Genomic DNA, 21,011 nt, shown 5'->3' with positions numbered 1-21,011 from the left:
AAGCTCCTTTCTAATCCAGCCACACAATTCCTATAATCTCAACCAAGGAGAGTTACATCTCACATACTAACCAAGGTATATTGATTGAAGGAATCATGAAAGGATGAACTCTAAACTGAATTATGTGGCTCATTCCTCAAATTCACCACATAATTCATGTAGATTAACCCCTCTCTCGATGGTGGTTGAATCTATGAAGAGCAAGAGTTCCCTCTTTAGATCAACCACTAAAATTGAGGAGGAAAAGATGAATTCACCAACTCATTTCAACAAGCAGAGCTCATCCCCCTAATGAATGGGGTTTAGTGAATCATAGCTCCAATATCAACAACAATTGCCATGAATGAAAATTAAGCTAAGTATAAAGAAAGATGATGAAGAATAAGGAAAATGCTTAAAGCTTAAGAAAATCAAGAAGAGAAGTTCCAAGATGAACCCAAAATAGCTCTCTGGTTCTCCTCCCGGAAGTACCAAAGAGTTCTCCAATACAAGTGCTAAAAAGTGTAAAAATGTCTAAGTGTCAAAGAGTAAAAGTAAAAGTGTAAAAAGTCCACCACAAGTACAAACTCAATCTCTATTTATACTAGTTCCCAAAACTCTTTCAAAGATCTTGAATTGGGTTGGCAATATGGGCTTCCTCTTTGTTGAATTCTTGGCTCCATTGAAGAAGTTTTGGCCTTTGTGATGAATAGGGGAAGTAGAGCAAGTTGACACCAATTCTGGCCCATTGAGGGGCGTTGTTGGCAATAACTCAGGCCTTAGTGCACGTTGGCAACGTGGATGACAATTTCCTGGAAGTGAGTTTGAGACTTGGGCGTTGCTAGCCCAAGTTGTTGCAAACAACTTGCTTTTCCTCTTCTTGGCTCTACTTTCATGCTAAATGTAGCCCAGAATTTGAGTGTCAACCTTCTGCCTCAATATGGACTATTATACATCATTGGAAAGCTCTTGATGTCTATTTTTCAATGCCACTGGAATCACCTCATTTGGACTTTCCTAGCTCAAGTTATGCTTCCTCAAAGAAGGTAAGGTCAAACTGCCAAGTTGTTGCCAAAAACGCACCTTCAACCCCAAGTTGGCAACGTGCTCGTGCCTAGCCTCCCAAGGCAGGGGCTTGAGGCTGGCGTTGTTGCAAAACACGCCCCCTTAATGCACGTTGGCAACGTGCTCGATCCCACATCCAAGGCTCATCTCTAGCTCCCTTGAATTTCACTTCATGTTCTTGTTTTTAGGGTCTAAAGATGACTCTGATTTGGCTTCAATTTTGGAAAGCTCTGAATGTCAGCTTTCCAACGCAACTGGAAGCACTCAATTTGGATCTCTGTAGCTCAAGATATCTTCCATTGAAGTGGACATGTTCAGGCTGCCTTGTTGGAGTTGTTGTGGATAACGCCCTTATATTCCAAGTTAGCAACGTGCACCACAATTTCCTGGCGTTGTTGTGGATAACTCCTTCTCTTCAGCACGTTGGCAACGTGCTCGAGCCCTTTCCAAGGCTCTAAACAATGCTTCCCACGTTGGCAACGTGCATGGCAAGGCCTATGGGCGTTGGCAACGTGCATGGTGAGGCTTGGCGTTGGCAACTTGATTTTGGCGTTGGCAACGTGAATGGTGAGGCTTGTGGACGTTAGCAACTTGGTTGGCAAGGCTTGGGGACGTTAGCAACTTGGTTGGCAAGGCTTGGGAACGTTAGCAACTTGGTTGGCAAGGCTTGGGAACGTTAGCAACTTGGTTGGCAAGGCTTGGCGTTGGCAACTTGATTTTGGCGTTGGCAACGTGAATGGTGAGGCCATTGGGCGTTGGCAACTTGGCTGGCACCAAGACTTGGTGCCTAGCCAAGCAACCATTCCTGGCGTTGTTGCCAAACACGCCAATGCTTCCTAGCTCCAACAACGTGCTCGAGCTCCTTTTGGTGCCAAAATTGCTTGTGTGTGGCGTTGGCAACGCCCTCCTCAAGTTGGCAACGTGCTTCACTTCATCCAGGGCCAAGCTTGTGTGTGTGGCGTTGCCTTCAACAACGCCCATGGTTCTTGGCGTTGGCAACGCCCTCGACACTCCTTCATGGCTCAAGTTCCTTGCTTGTGTGGGCGTTGGCAACTTGGTTCTAGAGTTGGCAACGCCAGCTCTTCCTCCAGGGCCAAGTTTGCTTGCTTGTGGCTTGTGTGTGGCGTTGGCAACTTGGTTCTAGAGTTGGCAACGCCAACTTTGCTTCCAAGGCTGCCTGGCGTTGCCAAGAACAACGCCCCTTATCCTCCAAGTTGGCAACGCCAACTCCTCTTCCTGGCGTTGCCAAGAACAACGCCCCTTATGTCCAAGTTGGCAACGCCAACTTCTTGCCCAGGTTGCATCATTCTTGCTTCCATGCATCCTTGTTTCATCACCTATCATCAACAAGGGAAATAGCTTCAAAGTCTTACCAATTCATGCAATAAATTTCATGAGATTCATTCATACTCATTCATGTATGCATTCCTTAAATCATGTGCATGAATTTGGCTAGAATCAACACATTCCTAAGTACTCTCATGCATGGAAACAAAACTCATAAAAGGACTTGTTTATTTAGAGAAAATGAGTGAAATTAAGCTAAAACTAACTAAACTAACTAACTAATAAAGCAAATATGCACTTGCATCAATGGCCTGATTAGTCCGAACCTTGATGGTGTGAGCTTGAAAGTAGGGGTGAAGTCGTCGAGAAGTTAGTATGAGGGCATAGGCGAACTTCTTTATCTTTTGATAGCTCAGTTCTGCCCCCTATAGAGCTTTGTTGATGAAGTAGATGGGTTGTTGCCCAGTTTTGTCTTCTTTGATCAGTGCTGATGCTATTGTCCGGCTTCCCACTAGGAGGTACAATACAAGTGGTTCTCCTTCCAGTGGTTGAGTTAGAATAGGTGGTTATCCCATGATCATTTTGAAATCCTGGAAAGTTTGTTCGCACTTAGCTATCCATTCAAATCTCTTTCTTTTCCTTAGAGTGGCATAGAAGGGGAGAGATCATATGGCTGATCCGGATAGAAACCTAGAGAAGGCTACCATTCTCCTTTTGAGTTATTGTACCTCTTTGACACAGGTCGGACTCTTCATGTCAAGTATGGCCCAGCATTTGTCCGGATTTGCCTCAATTCCCCGTTGTGTTAACATGAAACCCAGGAATTTGTCCGCTTCTACTGCGAAGGTGCACTTTGCGGGATTAAGTCGCATGTCATGCTCTCTTATGGTGTCAAACACTTTGGTGAGGTCGGGCAGTAATGATTTCTCACTTTGTGTTTTCACCAACATGTCGTCCAGATATACCTCCATGAGTTTTTTGATATGATCTGCGAAGACTTTGTTCATTAATCTTTGGTAAGTAGCTCCTGCTTTTTTTAGTCCGAATGGCATGACGACGTAATAATAATTTGCTTTTGGAGTCAAGAATGAGTTCTTCTCTTGATTAGAGGGATACATCGGGATTTGATTATAACCAGAATAAGCGTCCATGAACGAGTGGTACTTGTATCCGGAGGAGGCATCTACTAGAGTGTCGATACTTGGGAGTGGATAGGGATCCTTTGGCCAGACTTTGTTGAGATCAGTGTAGTCGGTGCACATCCGCCACTTCCCATTTGACTTTTTCACTAAAACAACATTGGCTAGCCATAATGTGTACTTGACCTCTCTTATGAACCCTGCCTCTAGTAGAGTCTGCACTTGTTCTTCCACAGCTTGGGATCTTTCTGGTCCGAGCTTCCTATGCTTCTGCTGTACTGGCCGAGATCCTGGATATACTACCAGCTTGTGGCACATTAATTTGGGGTCTATGCCCGGCATGTCTGCAGCTTTCCAAGCAAAGAGGTCGGCATTATCCCTTATGAACTATATTAGAGGGCCTTTTGTGTCTTGTTTCAAAGTTGCCCCAATGTTTGTTGTTTTGTCTGTGGTGTCTCCGATCTGGACTTCTTTGATTTCACCCTCAGGTTGTAGGCGAAGTTCTTCCCGACCTCGAACTCCCCCGAGCTCGATGGTGTGGATTTCTTCCCTTTTGCCTCTGAGGTTCAGACTTTCATTGTAATAGCGTCGTGCTATTTTCTGATCTCCTTTTTATCATAGCATTCCCTTCTGGAGTTGGGAATTTCATGCATAGATGTGGAGTTGAAACTACTGCTGCGAGCTGATTCAATATTCTCTGACCTATCAGGGCGTTGTAGGCTGAGCTTACATCAACTACAATGTAGTCTATGTTGAGTGTCCTTGATCGGGTTCCTTTTCCGAAGGTTGTGTGTAGTAAGATGTATCCCAGCGGTTGGATTGGAGTGTCTCCTAGTCCAAACAAGCTATTTGGATACGCTCTAAGTTCTTTCTCCTGTAGGCCAAGTTTATCGAAAGCCGGTTTAAATAAGATGTCTGCCGAGCTTCATTGGTCCACTAGTGTGTGGTGGAGGTTAGCATTGGCCAATATGATAGCGATGACCAAAGGATCGTCGTGTCCCGGGATGATGCCTGTTGCGTCCTCTTGGGTGAAAGTAATAGTAGGGAGGTCGGGTGATCCTTCTCCTCCCTCGACATGATATATTTCTTTAAGGTGCCTTTTGCGGGATGATTTTGAGATCCCTCCTCCTGAAAATCCTCCGTTTATCATGTGAACGTGCCTCTCTGGGGTGCGAGGTTGTCGCTCTCCTTGTCCGACCTCTTCGTCCCTTCTTCTTTTTTAGGGCTCCTCTAATTTGTTGGCTATATACCGATCTAGTCGTCCTTCTCTTACCAATTTCTCAATAACATTTTTTAAGTCGAAGCATTCATTGGTAGGATGTCCATATATTTGGTACTATTCACAGTATTCTGTCCGATTTCCCCTCCTTTCTTGCTTTTGACTGAGCGAGGTGGTGGGATCTTCTCGGTATGGCATACTTCTCGGTAAACATCCACAAGAGACACCTGAAGGGGGTGTAGTTGTTGTATTTTTTAGGCTTCTCGCTGTATTGATCTTCTTTCTTCTTGGATTTTTTATCCTTATCCCGGGAGGAGTAGGAGGATCCGGATTTTGAGGTCTCTCCTAGTCGAGAGTTTTCCTCCATTTTGATGTACTTCTCAGCTTGTTCCTACACTTCATTCAGAGATGTTGGATGTTTCTTTGATATAGAGTCACTAAAAGGTCCTTCTCGCAGGCCATTGATGAGACCCATAATGGCTGCTTCCGTTGGTAGGCTTTGTATGTCCAGGCATGCTTTGTTGAATCTCTCCATGTAGCTATAAAGACTCTCCCGATCTCCTTGCTTGATTCATAATAGGCTTGGGGCGTATTTGACTTTGTCCTTCTGGATGGAAAATCAGGCAAGAAATTTCTTAGCCAGGTCGTCAAAACTTGTGATGGATCTGGGGGGCAAAGTGTCAAACCACTTAATTGTCGTCTTTGTTAGTGTTGTTGGGAAGGCTTTGCATTGAATAGCGTCCGAGGTGTTGGTGAGATAAATTCTACTTCTGAAATTGCTGAGATGATGGCTTGGATCCGATGCCGTCGTATGGAGTCATGTCGGGAGCTTTGAAGTCCTTTGGGACTTTAGTTTTCATGATTTCTTTAGTGAATGGATCTTGATCTTTGTGGGAGCTGTCTTCGAGATTAGGCTGGATGGTTTTTGTTTTAAAGTCGGCTTCGAGCTTTAGGAGCTTGTCCTCCAATTTCCGGCGTTGCCTAGTTTCCCTCCGAAGGTCCCTCTCGGCTTCCCATTGATGTTCGGCCTCTTTTTCAAGCTGTTTGAGACTATCTTGTTGAGCTTGAAGTGCCTCCATGATTTATGTACTTGGCGAATTCTCGTCTTTATTTGGTTGAGATGCATCTTTGGGTGTGGTGTCCGTGTTCTTATGCGGCGTCCTGTTCTCTAGATCAGAGTCGTGGTCGTTGTCAAGGTTGTCTGCCATGATAATGGGATGACTTCCAGGTTCCCTGAAACATTGGCGCCAATGTTCCGAGGGTTACCTGAAACTATAGGTTGATCTCAAACAAGATCTTCTGTAATGGTCGGCGCTGTTGCGTCCGACTTGACGATGGTGGCCGGAGCCGCCGTGTCCGACTTGTTGAACTTGGTGGTGGTGCTGATCCTTTATCACCGGAGGGTGGTGGTACCTGCAAGGGACCCCGATGCTTAAGTTAGCAAGGGTATTAAGCAGGTTTTTAGTAGAATCAGAGTATGAATTATACCTGGGTGCTCCAGTGTATTTATAATGGCGTGGAGTGACCTTTCTAAAGATAAGATAGTTATCTTATCTTATCTTTTGAGTAGAGTTATCTTCATCTTTAAGGGAACTGCCCTTATCTTCCTAGGCTTGTGCTGCCTTTGGACTTGGGTCGTGTTCTTCTATTTGGGCCCTTTGAGAAGAGGTCGGATAATCCAGTCCTGAAGAGGTTGATCGACTTGTCGTCAATTAGCCCGGGTCATACACCTCGACCCAGGGCATAAGCAGTTGTCATATCACATTTATAATCATTTTCAATCATAATCACAATTTTAATATTGTCTTTAACAAATTTTATAGGGGAATAATTCAATTTTGGTTCATTAATTCCATCCCCAATGCATTTGAGGTATTTAAAAGGGTTCTTAGACTCCATGTGGAGGTTACACGGGGTACAGACTTGCTGGAAAGGTTTAACAGCTCAAAAGTAGCATTTTTGGAAAAAACCAGTTGGGTGCTGTTCTGAAGGTTACCTTAAACTGTAGGTCGAACTCGGACGAGATCTTCTGTATTGGTCGGTGCTGTTGAGTGATGAGCGGATAATTTATACACTTTTTGGCATTGTTTTTAGTATGTTTTTGGTAGTTTTAGTTGAGTTTTTAGTATATTTTTATTAGTTTTTAGTTAAAATTCACTTTTCTGGACTTTACTTTGAGTTTGTGTGTTTTTCTGTGATTTCAGGTATTTTCTGGCTGAAATTGAAGGTTCTGAGCAAAAATCTGATTCAGAGACTGAAAAGGACTGCAGATGCTGTTGGATTCTGACCTCCCTGCACTCGAAGTGGATTTTCTGGAGCTACAGAAGCCCAATTGGCACGCTCTTAACGGCGTTGGAAAGTAGACATCCTGGGCTTTCCAGCAATATATGATAGTCCATACTTTGCCCAAGATTTGATGGCCCAAACCGGCGTTCAAAGTCACCTCAAGAAATCCCAGCGTTAAACGCCGGAACTAGCACCCAAATGGGAGTTAAACGCCCAAACTGGCATAAAAGCTGGCGTTTAACTCCAAGAAGAGTCTCTACACGAAATTGCTTCATTGCTCAGCCCAAGCACACACCAAGTGGGCCCGGAAGTGGATTTTTATGTCATTTACTCATTTCTGTAAACCTTAGGCTACTAGTTATCTATAAGTAGGACCTTTTACTATTGTAATAGAAGACTTTGGTAGCTATCTTCGTTTTATGCTATCTTAGATCATTGGGAGGCTGGCCATTCGGCCATGCCTAACCCTTATGCTTATGTATTTTCAACGGTGGAGTTTCTACACACCATAGATTAAGGTGTGGAGCTCTGCTGTACCTCGAGTATTAATGCAATTACTATTGTTCTTCCATTCAATTCCGCTTGTTCTTGTTCTAAGATATCACTTGTTCTTTAACTTGATGAATGTGATGATCCGTGACACTCATCATCATTCTCACTTATGAACAAGGTGACTGACAACCACTTTTGTTCTACAAGCAACCAAGGCTCTAGTGAATGTCTCTTGGATTCCTGATTGCACGATGCATGGTTGATCGCCTGACAACCGAGTGCTCGCCTGACAAACGAGCCAACCATTCCGTGAGATCAGAGTCTTCGTGGTATAGGCGAGAACTGATGGCAGCATTCAAGAGAATCCGGAAGGTCTAACCTTGTCTGTGGTATTCTGAGTAGGATTCAATGACTGAATGACTGCGACGTGCTTCACTGGATATTATTCCGGCCTGACCGAGAACCGACAGCTGAATTCCGCTATGCTGTGACAGAGCATATGCAATCGCTTTCACTGAGAGGATGGGAGGTAGCCATTGACAATGGTGAAACCCTACACGAGCTTGCCATGGAAAGGAGTAAGAAGGATTGGATGAAGACAGTAGGAAAGCAGAGAGACGGAAGGGAAGGCATCTTCATGCGCTTATCTGAAGTTCCTACCAATGAATTACATAAGTATCTCTATCTTTATCTTTTATGTTATTTTCGTTCATCACCATATACATTTGAGTCTGCCTGACTAAGATTTGCAAGATGACCATAGCTTGCTTCATACTAACAATCTCCGTGGGATCAACCCTTACTCACGTAAGGTATTACTTGGACGACCCAGTGCACTTGCTGGTTAGTTGTGCGAAGTTGTGTAATGCCATGGAATTGAACCACCAAGTTTTTGGAGTTCATGACCAGGGATTATGAGAGTTGTGAAAAGTATTGTTCACAATTTCGCGCACCAAGTTTTTGGCGCCGTTGCCGGGGATTGTTCAAGTTTTGAGCAAGCTTTTGGTAACAATGCCTGGGATTGTTCAGTTTGGACAACTGAAGGTTCATCTTGTTGCTTAGATTAGGTATTTTTTTTTTCGAAATTTTTGAAGATGAATTCTAGAGTTTCATGATGATTTGTTGAAGTCTGGCTGGCTGAGAAGCCATGTCTAATCTCATTGGACCGAGGTTTCAACTTATCATCACAAGAGCTTGTTGATTTTTATCAATCTTGCTTTTGGAGCAGTGATCTGCTAAGGCTTGGCTGGCCTTTGGCCATGTCTAGTGTTTTGGACCGAAGCTTTCTTTGAAAGCTTGGCTGGCTGTAAAGCCATGTCTAATTCCTGGACCGGAGTCTTAGACTAGCATTGCACTGATTCCTGGAATTCTCATTAAGAATTTTGATATCTTTTTCCACTTAATTTTCGAAAAACACAAAAAAATCAAAAAAAAAAAATTTCATAAAAACCAAAAATATGTTATGTTCCTTGTTGAGACACTAGTCTCATTTTAAGTTTGGTGTCAATTGCATACATTCATTCATGTATCTTAAGGATCTTCAAGTAATTCTTGATGATTTCTTACTCTGATCTTTGAATTCTTTTGGCTTGAGTGTTTATGTGTCTCATATAGTGTCAGTAGTATACAAACTGCTAAGTTTGGTGTCTTGCATGCATTGTTATTTCATTCTTGTTGCATTTTGATTATTAAAAAATCCAAAAATATTTTTAATTTGTGTCTTTTCAAGTCAATAATACAAAGAATTGAAGATTCAGAACATGCTGCAGAGGAATTATACAGAAAAAGCTGAGCATTCAAAAAATGCCCAGTGAAGAAGACAGACTGGCGTTTAAACGCCAACCAGGGTACCTGGTTGGGCGTTTAACGCCCAAAGAGGTAGCATTTTGGGCGTTAAACGCCAGAATGGAGGCCATTCTGGGCGTTTAACGCCAGGATGGCAAAAGGGGGAAGATTTTGTTTTTCAAATCATTTTTTTTCAAGTTTTCTAAGCTTTTCAAAATCAAATCTTTTTCAAATCATATCTTTTCAATCAAATGTTTTCAAAATCAATTCCTTTCCTTTTTCAAAGATACTTACTATCAATTAATGATTTGATTCAACATTTCAAGTATGTTGCCTTTTCTGTTGAGAAAGGTTTAATGTTTGAATCATATCTTTTCTTGATAGCCAAGTTACTAATTCTTAAAATCAAATCTTTTTAAAATTGTTTTCAAATCATATCTTTTCAATCACATATTTTTAAAATCAATCATATCTCTTTAATCACATCTTTTTCAAAATCAGTTTTCAATCAAATCTTTTTAACTTCTAATTTCAAAATCTTTTTCAAAAATCACTTGATTTCTTTTCCACTTTCAATTTTCGAAAATTATCAATCAATTTTTAAAATGTTTTTGACATCCTTCTAATTAATTTTCGAAAATTCTCTTCCCTCCTTCTCACATCCTTCTATTTATGGAGTACTACTCCTTCTTAATGCACAATTCGAACTCTATCTAATCAAGTTCGAATTCTTCTACCTCCTTCTTCTATTTTTCGTTTCCTCTGACACCTCAAGGAATCTCTATACTGTGACATAGAGGATTCCACATTTTCTTGTTCTCTTCTCTTTCATATGAGCAGGAGCAGAGACAAAGGCATTCTTGTTGACGCGGACCCTGAACCTGAAAGAACCTTAAAGAGAAAGCTAAGAGAAGCCAAAGCACAACTCTCTTTAGAGGACCTGACCGAATTCTTCAAAGAAGAAGAACACATGGCAGCCGAAAACAACAACAATGCCAACAATACAAGGAAGGTGCTGGGTGACTTTACTGCACCTACTCCCAACTTCTATGGGAGAAGCATCTCTATCCCTGCCATTGGAGCAAACAACTTTGAGCTTAAGCCTCAATTAGTTTCTCTAATGCAACAGAATTGCAAGTTCCATGGACTTCCATTGGAAGATCCTCATCAGTTTTTAGCTGAGTTCTTGCAAATCTGTGACACTGTCAAGACTAATGGGGTAGACCCTGAGGTCTATAGACTTATGCTATTCCCTTTTGCTGTAAGAGACAGAGCTAGAATATGGTTGGACTCACAACCTAAAGATAGCCCGGACTCTTGGGAAAAGCTAGTCAATGCCTTCTTGGCAAAGTTCTTTCCACCTCAAAAATGGAGTAAGCTTAGAGTGGAAGTCCAAACCTTCAGACAGAAGGATGGAGAATCCCTCTATGAAGCTTGGGAAAGATACAAACAATTAATCAGAAAATGTCCCTCAGACATGCTTTCTGAATGGAGCATCATAGGTATTTTCTATGATGGTCTCTCTGAACTATCCAAGATGTCTTTGGATAGCTCTGCTGGAGGATCTCTTCATCTGAAGAAGACGCCTACAGAGGCTCAGGAACTAATTGAGATGGTTGCAAATAACCAATTCATGTACACTTCTGAAAGGAATCCTGTGAACAATGGGACAAGTCAGAAGAAAGGAGTTCTTGAGATTGATACTCTGAATGCCATATTGGCTCAGAACAAGATATTGACCCAACAAGTCAATTTGATCTCTCAAAGTCTGCCTGGAATGCAAAATGCACCAAGCAGTACTAAGGATGCTTCATCTGAGGAAGAAGCTTATGATCCTGAGAACCCTTCAATGGAAGAGGTGAATTACCTAGGAGAACCCTATGGAAACACCTATAATTCTTCATGGAGAAATCACCCAAATTTTTCATGGAAGAATCAAGAGAGACCTCAACAAGGTTTCAATAACAACAACGGTGGAAGAAACAGGTTTAGCAATGGCAAGCCTTTTCCATCATCTTCTCAGCAACAGACAGAGAGTTCTAAGCAGAATACCTCTGACCTAGCAACAATGGTCTCTGATCTAATCAAAACCACTCAAAGTTTCATGAATGAAACAAGGTCCTCCATCAGAAATTTGGAAGGACAAGTGGGTCAGCTGAGCAAGAAAATTACTGAACTCCCTCCTAGTACTCTCCCAAGTAATACAGAAGAAAATCCAAAAGGAGAGTGCAAAGCCATAACCATGGCCGAATATGGAGAGGAAAGAGAGGAGGTGGACCCCACTGAGGAAGACCTCAATGGGCGTGCACCAACCTCCTCTGAGTTCCCCAATGAGGAACCATGGAAGTCTGAGGCTCAAAATGAGACCATAGAGATTCCATTGGACTTACTTCTGCCTTTCATGAGCTCTGATGAGTATTCTTCCTCTGAAGAGGATGAGTATGTCACTGAAGAGCAAGTTGCTAAGTACCTTGGAGCAATCATGAAGCTAAATGACAAGTTATTTGGAAATGAGACTTGGGAAGATGAACCTCCCTTGCTCACCAAAGAACTGGATGACTTGTCTAGGCAGAAATTACCTCAAAAGAGACAAGATCCTGGGAAGTTTTCCATACCTTGTACCATAGGCACCATGACCTTCAAGAAGGCCCTGTGTGACTTAGGGTCAAGTGTGAACCTCATGCCTCTCTCTGTAATGGAGAAGCTAGGGATCTTTGAGGTACAAGCTGCAAGAATCTCATTGGAGATGGCAGACAACTCAAGAAAACAAGCTCATGGACTTGTAGAGAATGTTTTGGTAAAAGTTGAAGACCATTACATCCCTACTGATTTCATAGTCCTAGAGACTGGGAAGTGCATGGGTGAATCCATCATCCTTGGCAGACCCTTCCTAGCCACAGCAAAGGCTGTGATTGATGTTGATAAAGGTGAACTGATCATTCAAGTGAATAAAAAATCCTTGGTGTTTAAGGCTCAAGGATATCCCTCTGTCACCATGGAGAAGAAGCATGAAGAGCTTCTCTCAAAACAGAGCTAAACAGAGCCCCCACAGTCAAACTCTAAGTTTGGTGTTGGGAGGCCACAACCAAACTCTAAGTTTGGTGTTGAACCCCCACATTCAAACTTTAAGTTTGGTGTTGGGAGGTTCCCACATTGCTCTGAGTATCTATGAGGCTCCATGAGAGCCCTCTGTCAAGCTACTGACATTAAAGAAGCGCTTGTTGGGAGGCAACCCAATAATTATATTTTATCTATTTCCCTTTGTTATTTTATGTTTTTTGTAGGTTGATGATCATGAGAAGTCACAAAATCCATTGAAAAAGCAAAAACAAAATGAAAAACAGGAAGAAAAACAGCACACCCTGGAGGAAGAACTCACTGGCGTTTAAACGCCAGTGAGGCTAGCAGTTGGGCGTTTAACGCCCAGTCTGGCACCATTCTGGGCGTTTAACGCCAGAAAGGGGCACCAGACTGGCGTTAAACGCCAGAGAAGGGCAAGAACCTGGCGTTAAACGCCAGGAATGGGCACCAGCCCGGCGTTTAACGCCAGAAATGACTCAAAACGTGATTTTGAGCAACATTTGGTGCAGGGATGACTTTTCCTTGACACCACAGGATCTGTGGACCCCACAGGACCCCCACTAACCCCACCACCACCCTCTCTCTTCTTCCCCCATTCACCAATCACCTCAATACCTCTTCCCCAAAAACCCTTCACCTATCAAATCCCATCTTTCTCTTCACCACTCACATCCATCCTTCACAAAACCCCACCAACCCTTCCATTCAAATTCAAACCACTTTCCCTCCTAAACCCACCCATAATGGCCGAACTCTATCTCCCCTCTCTCCTATAAATACCCTTCTTCACTCCTTCATTTTCACACAACCTAAACACCACTTCTCCTCTTCTTTGGCCGAATACAAAGCCATTCCCTTTCTCCTCATTTCTTCTTCTTCTACTCTCTTCTTTCTTCTTTTGCTCGAGGACGAGCAAACCTTTTAAGTTTGGTGTGGTAAAAGCGTTGCTTTTTCGTTTTCCATAACCATTTATGGCATCCAAGGCCGGAGAAACCTCTAGAAAGAGGAAAGGGAAGGCAAAAGCTTCTACCTCCGAGTCATAGGAGATGGATAGATTCATCTCAAGGGTGCATCAAGACCACTTCTATGAAGTTGTGGCCTTGAAGAAGGTGATCCCCGAGGTCCCCTTTTCACTCAAAAAGGGTGAATATCCGGAGATCCGCCATGAGATCCGAAGAAGAGGTTGGGAAGTACTTACCAACCCCATTCAACAAGTCGGAATCTTGATGGTTCAAGAGTTCTATGCCAATGCATGGATCACAAAGAACCATGATCAAAGTATGAACCCGGATCCAAAGAATTATCTTACTATGGTTCGGGGGAAATACTTGGATTTCAGTCCGGAAAGTGTGAGGGTAGCATTCAACTTGCCTATGATGCAAGGAGATGAACATCCTTACACAAGAAGGGTCAACTTTGATCAAAGGTTGGACCAAGTCCTCACAGTCATATGTGAAGAGGGCGCACAATGGAAGAGAGATTCAAGAGGCAAGCCAGTTCAATTGAGAAGGCATGACCTCAAACCCGTGGCTAGAGGATGGTTGGAGTTCATCCAACGCTCAATCATTCCCACTAGCAACCGGTCTGAAGTTACTCTAGACCGGGCCATCATGATTCATAGCATTATGATTGGAGAAGAAGTGGAAGTTCATGAGGTTATAGCCCAAGAACTCTATAAAGTGGCGGACAAGTCTTCCACCTTGGCGAGGCTAGCCTTTCCTCATCTCATTTGTCACCTCTGTTATTCAGTTGGAGTTGACATAGAAGGAGACACCCCCATTGATGAGGACAAGCCCATCACTAAGAAAAGGATGGAGCACACAAGAGACCCCTCTCATCATGAGATCCCTGAGATACCTCAAGGGATGCACTTTCCTCCACAAAACTATTGGGAGCAACTAAACACCTCCCTAGGAGAATTGAGTTCCAACATGGGACAACTAAGGGAGGAGCAACAAAGACAAGGAAGAGACATTGAGGAGCTCAAGCACACCATAGGATCTTCAAGAGGAAGAAAGAGCCGCCATCACTAAGGTGGACCCGTTCTTTAATCTCCTTGTTTTTTATTCTTCTATTTTTTGAATTTTAAGCTTATGTTTGTCCATGTTTGTGTCTTGTGATCATTAGTGTCTTAGTATCTATGCCTTAAAGTTATGAATGTCCTATGAATCCATCACCTTTCTTGAATAAAAACGTGCTTAATTGAGAAAAAAGGAAAGAATTGCATGAATTTTGAATTTTATAATAGTTTAATTATTTTGATGTGGTGGCAATACTCTTGTTCTCTGAATGTATACTTAAACAGTGCATATGTATCTTGAATTTGTGGTTCATGAAGGTTGGCTCTTGAAAGAATGATGAAAAAGGAGACATGTTACTGAGGATCTGAAAAATCATTAAAAATGATTCTTGAAGCAAGAAAAAGCAGTGAATACAAAAAAAAAAGAGAAAGAAGAAAACCGAAAAAAAAAGAGAAGAGAAAAAGAAAGAAAAAGAAAGAATAAAGTTGTGATTCAAGGCAAAAAGAGTGTGCTTAAGAACCCTGGACACCTCTAATTGGGGACTTTAGCAAAGCTGAGTCACAATCTGAAAAGGTTCACCCAATTATGTGTCTGTGGCATGTATGTATCCGGTGGTAATACTGGAAGACAGAGTGCTTTGGGCCACGGCCAAGACTCATAAAGTAGCTGTGTTCAAGAATCATCATACTTAACTAGGAGAATCAATAACACTATCTGGATTCTGAGTTCCTAAAGAAGCCAACCATTCTGAATTTCAAAGGATAGAGTGAGATGCCAAAACTGTTCAGAGGCAAAAAGCTAAAAGCCCCGCTCATCTAATTAATACTGATCTTCATAGATGTTTTTGGAATTCATTGCATATTCTCTTCTTTTTTATCTTATTTGATTTTCAGTTGCTTGAGGACAAGCAACAATTTAAGTTTGGTGTTGTGATGAGCGGATAATTTATACACTTTTTGGCATTATTTTTAGTATGTTTTTTGTAGTTTTAGTTGAGTTTTTAGTATATCTTTATTAGTTTTTAGTTAAAATTCACTTTTCTGGACTTTACTATGAGTTTGTGTGTTTTTCTGTGATTTCAGGTATTTTCTGGCTGAAATTGAAGGTTCTGAGCAAAAATCTGATTCAGAGACTGAAAAGGACTGCAGATGCTGTTGGATTCTGACCTCCCTGCACTCGAAGTAGATTTTCTGGAGCTACAGAAGCCCAATTGGCACGCTCTCAACGGCGTTGGAAAGTAGACATCCTGGGCTTTCCAGCAATATATGATAGTCCATACTTTGCCGGCCCAAACCGGCGTTCAAAGTCACCTCAAGAAATCCCAGCGTTAAACGCCGGAACTGGCACCCAAATGGGAGTTAAACGCCCAAACTGGCATAAAAGCTGGCGTTTAACTCCAAGAAGAGTCTCTACACGAAATTGCTTCATTGCTCAGCCCAAGCACACACCAAGTGGGCCCGGAAGTGGATTTTTATGTCATTTACTCATTTCTGTAAACCTTAGGCTACTAGTTATCTATAAGTAGGACCTTTTACTATTGTAATAGAAGACTTTGGTAGCTATCTTCATTTTATGCTATCTTAGATCATTGGGAGGCTGGCCATTCGGCCATGCCTAACCCTTATGCTTATGTATTTTCAACGGTGGAGTTTCTACACACCATAGATTAAGGTGTGGAGCTCTGCTGTACCTCGAGTATTAATGCAATTACTATTGTTCTTCCATTCAATTCCGCTTGTTCTTGTTCTAAGATATCACTTGTTCTTCAACTTGATGAATGTGATGATCCGTGACACTCATCATCATTCTCACTTATGAACAAGGTGACTGACAACCACTTTTGTTCTACAAGCAACCAAGGCTCTAGTGAATGTCTCTTGGATTCCTGATTGCACGATGCATGGTTGATCGCCTGACAACCGAGTGCTCGCCTGACAAACGAGCCAACCATTCCGTGAGATCAGAGTCTTCGTGGTATAGGCGAGAACTGATGGCAGCATTCAAGAGAATCCGGAAGGTCTAACCTTGTCTGTGGTATTCTGAGTAGGATTCAATGACTGAATGACTGTGACGTGCTTCAAACTCCTAGCAGGCGGGGCGTTAGTGACAGACGCAAAAGTATCAATGGATATTATTCCGGCCTGACCGAGAACCGACAGCTGAATTCCGCTATGCTGTGACAGAGCATATGCAATCGCTTTCACTGAGAGGATGGGAGGTAGCCATTGACAACGGTGAAACCCTACACGAGCTTGCCATGGAAAGGAGTAAGAAGGATTGGATGAAGACAGTAGGAAAGCAGAGAGACGGAAGGGAAGGCATCTTCATGCGCTTATCTGAAGTTCCTACCAATGAATTACATAAGTATCTCTATCTTTATCTTTTATGTTATTTTCGTTCATCACCATATACATTTGAGTCTGCCTGACTAAGATTTGCAAGATGACCATAGCTTGCTTCATACTAACAATCTCCGTGGGATCGACCCTTACTCACGTAAGGTATTACTTGGACGACCCAGTGCACTTGCTGGTTAGTTGTGCGAAGTTGTGTAATGCCATGGAATTGAACCACCAAGTTTTTGGAGTTCATGACCAGGGATTATGAGAGTTGTGAAAAGTATTGTTCACAATTTCGCGCACCATTGAGTCCGACTTGTTGGACTTGGTGGTGCTGCTGATCCTTCGTCACAGAAGGGTGGTGGTACCTGCAAGGGACTCCGATCCTTAAGTTAGTGGTGCACGAAATTGCAATCACACTTTTGCAATCCCGCACAACTAACCAGCAAGTGCACTGGGTCATCCATGTAATACCTTGCGTGAGCAAGGGTCGATCCCACAGAGATTGTCGGCTTGAAGCAAGCTATGGTTATCTTGTAAATCTTAGTCAGGATATTAGAAATTATCAGGGTTGAATGTGAAAAGCAAAAGAACATGAAATAAGTACTTGTTATGCAGTAATGGAGAATAGGTTGAGGTTTTGGAGATGCTCCATCTTCTGAATCTCTGCTTTCCTACTGTCTTCTTCATCAAACACGCAAGGCTCCTTCCATGGCAAGCTGTATGTAGGGTTTCACCGTTGTCAATGGCTACCTCCCATCCTCTCAGTGGAAATGTTCAACGCACCCTGTCACGGCACGGCTATCCATCTGTCGGTTCTCAATCAGGCCGGAATAGAATCCAGTGATTCTTTTGCGTCTGTCACTAACGCCCCACCTTCAGGAGTTTGAAGCTCGTCACAGTCATTCAATCATCGAATCCTACTCAGAATACCACAGACAAGGTTTAGACCTTCCGAATTCTCTTGAATGCCGCCATCAGTTCTAGCTTATACCACGAAGATTCTGATTAAAGAATCCAAGAGATATCTACTCAATCTAAAATAGAACGGAGGTGGTTGTCAGGCACGCGTTCATAGTTGAGAATATGATGAGTGTCACGGGTCATCACATTCATCCGGGTTAAGAACAAGTGATATCTTAGAACGGAAGCAAGCATGATTGAATAAGAAACAGTAGTAATTGCATTAATCCATCAAGACACAGCAGAGCTCCTCACCCCCAACCATGGGGTTTAGAGACTCATGCTGTAAGGAGTACACAAAGAAACGTGTAAAGTGTCATGAGGTCCAGATACAATGTCAAAAGATCCTATTAATAGTGAACTAGTAACCTAAGGTTTACAGAAATGAGTAAATGACAGAAAAATCCACTTCCGGGCCCACTTGATGTGTGCTTGGGCTGAGCATTGAAGCTTTCATGTGTAGAGACCTTTTCTGGAGTTAAACGCCAGCTTTTATGCCAGTTTGGGCGTTTAACTCCAAGTTTTATGCCAGTTCCAGCGTTAAACGCTGGAAATTCTGAGGCTGATTTGCCATGCCGGTTTGGGCCATCAAATCTCGGGAAAAGTATAGACTATTATACATTGCTGGAAAGCCCAGGATGTCTACTTTCCAATGCCGTTGAGAGCGCACCAATTGGGCTTCTGTAGCTCCTGAAAATCCACTTCGAGTACAGGAAGGTCAGAATCCAACAGCATCTGCAGTCCTTTTCAGTCTCTGAATCAGATTTTTGCTCAGGACCCTCAATTTCTGCCAGAAAATACCTGAAATCACAGAAAAACACACAAACTCATAGTAAAGTCCAGAAAAGTGAATTTTAACTAAAAACTAATAAAAATATACTAAAAACTCAACTCAAACTACTAAAAACATACTAAAAACAATGCTAAAAAGCGTACAAATTATCCGCTCATCACAACACCAAACTTAAATTGTTGCTTGTCCCCAAGTTACTGAAAATCAAAAATAGAATAAAAAGAAGAGAATATACTATAGACTCCAAAATATCAAAGAAACATAGTTCCAATTAGATGAGCGGGACTAGTAGCTTTTTGCCTCCGAATAGTTTTGGCATCTCACTCTATCCTTTGAAGTTCAGAATGATTAGCATCTATAAGAACTCAGAACTCAGATAGTGTTATTGATTCTCCTAGTTAAGTATAATGATTCTTGAACATAGCTAGTGTATGAGTCTTGGCTGTGGCCCAAAGCACTCTGTCTTCTAGTATTACCACCGGATACATACATGCCACAGACACATAATTGGGTGAACCTTTTTAGATTGTGACTCAGCTTTGCTAGAGTCCCCAATTAGAGGTGTCCAGGATTCTTAAGCACACTCTTTTTGCCTTGGTTCACAACTTTATTTTTTTTTTTTCGAAATTTTTTTTTTGTATTCACTGCTTTTTCTTGCTTCAAGAATCAATTAGATGATTTTTTTGGATCCTCAATAACAGTTCTCTTTTTCCTCATTCTTTCAAGAGCCAACAATTTTTAACATTCTCAAAACAACAAATTCAAGAGACATATGCACTGTTCAAGCATTCATTCAGAAAACAAAAAATATTGTCACCACATCAAACTAATTCAACTAGTTTCAAGGATAAATTTCGAAATCCTGTACTTCTTGTTCTTTTGTGATTAAAGCATTTTTCATTTAAGAGAGGTGATGGATTCATAGGGCATTCATAGCTTTAAGGCATAAACTTTAAATTTTATTAATTATGAATTAAGAACAAGACTCAAAAATAGATATAAAATGAAACTAAAAATAGGAAAAAAAATAGAAAACAGAAAATTTAAATAGGCTCCTAATGATAGAGGTTATCACAGAGTTAGGACTCAACAACCTTGATTTTGAGAAGTGGATGCTCCCTCAGCTTGAGAGGAGAACTTTTGGCGTTTCCACTCTTGGAGTTCACGCCCCTGCTTCTCTTGTTCCTTCAGCAATTTGCAGAGCATGCAGTTCTGATTCTGCTGTTCTTCCTTCAGTTGCTCCATAGTCTCTTGCAACTTGGTGATAGATGCTTCTAGGCTGGCCCAGTAGCCAATTTCATGGAATTCAGGGAGGAACTCCTGCGCCCTCCTCTTGATAGAGTTGTCTTGTGTTTGTCCTTCCATTGACTTCTTGGTGATTGGATGTTCAATGGGTATGAACTCATCTACTCCCATCTTTACCCCAGCCTCTTTACAGAGCAAGGAGATTAAGCTTGGGTAAGCCAATTTGGCTTCAGTGGAATTTTTATATGCAATTGTGTAGATCTCACAAGCAATCACATGATGAACCTCCACTTCTTTTCCAAGCATAATGCAATGAATCATCACTGCTCTCTTGATAGTGACCTCAGAACGGTTGCTAGTGGGAAGTATGGAACGGCCAATAAAGTCTAGCCAACCTCTTGCATTTGGTTTGAGGTCTCCCCTCTTAAGTTGGTTTAGGACACCCTTAGAATTGGTTATCCACTTAGTTCCAGGGAGGCATATGTCCTCTAGAACTTGATCCAACCCTTTATCTGCTCTCACCATCCTCCTATTAAAGGATTCAGGATCATCTTGCAGTTGAGGCAGTTTGAAGATTTCTCTTATTTTGTCCAGATGGAAGTACATAACTTTCCCTCTGACCATGGTTCTGTAGGTATGGTAAGCAGTTCTAGTCATTCTCTGCTTATCTGTTAACCACAGATTTGAGTAGAATTCCTGAACCATGTTCCTTCCAACCTTTATCTCAGGATTGGTTAGAACTTCCCATCCTCTGTTTCAAATTTGCTCTTGGATCCCCGGATATTCATCTTCTTTCAGATCAAATTTAACTTCCGGGATCACTGACCTCAGACCCATTATCTTGTGATAATGGTCTTCATGTTATTTGGTTAAGAACTTCTCTTGATTCCAAAGATTCTTTAGATTATTCTCTTTCTTTCCTCTTAAATTGGTTTGTTTTCCCTTAGAAGCCATGATCTTGATGAATCTTGGCTTAGTGATCACGGAAAAGCACACCAAACTTAGAGGTTTTGCTTGTCCTCAAGCAAAAGAAAGGAAGGAAGAGAGAGAGAGGAGAAGCAAATTCGAATGGTGTGGGCAATTAGGGGTCCAAACGTGTATTTATAAGGTGGGGAGGAGAGATTTCGAAAAAAAAAGAAGAGTTTGAAAGAAGATTTGAGAAGATATGGAAAGAATTTGAGAGAAGGGTGAGTTTTTGAACAAGATTTAGGATTGATTTTGAAGAAAAGTATGGGTAAGAAAAGGAAAGTTTGAAAAAAATTTGGTTTGAAAACGAAATTGTGGTCCCCCCACCTTTCTGGCGTTAAACGCCCAGAA

General features: G+C 41.9%; 1 non-coding gene across 1 annotated transcript; it reads right to left on the bottom strand.

The window, feature by feature from the left end:
- Nucleotides 1–10,627: 10,627 nt before the first annotated feature.
- Nucleotides 10,628–10,735, bottom strand: LOC130971334 (small nucleolar RNA R71). Its single transcript, XR_009082558.1, has one exon. It is a non-coding gene; the product is annotated as a small nucleolar RNA R71 (small nucleolar RNA).
- Nucleotides 10,736–21,011: the final 10,276 nt, after the last annotated feature.

The sequence above is a fragment of the Arachis stenosperma genome, chromosome 3, assembly GCF_014773155.1.
Source record: "Arachis stenosperma cultivar V10309 chromosome 3, arast.V10309.gnm1.PFL2, whole genome shotgun sequence".
In the NCBI taxonomy this organism is placed as follows: Eukaryota; Viridiplantae; Streptophyta; class Magnoliopsida; order Fabales; family Fabaceae; genus Arachis; species Arachis stenosperma.
The sequence above is the reverse complement of the archived record's forward strand: the minus strand, read 5'-3'. Positions and strand labels throughout refer to the sequence as shown.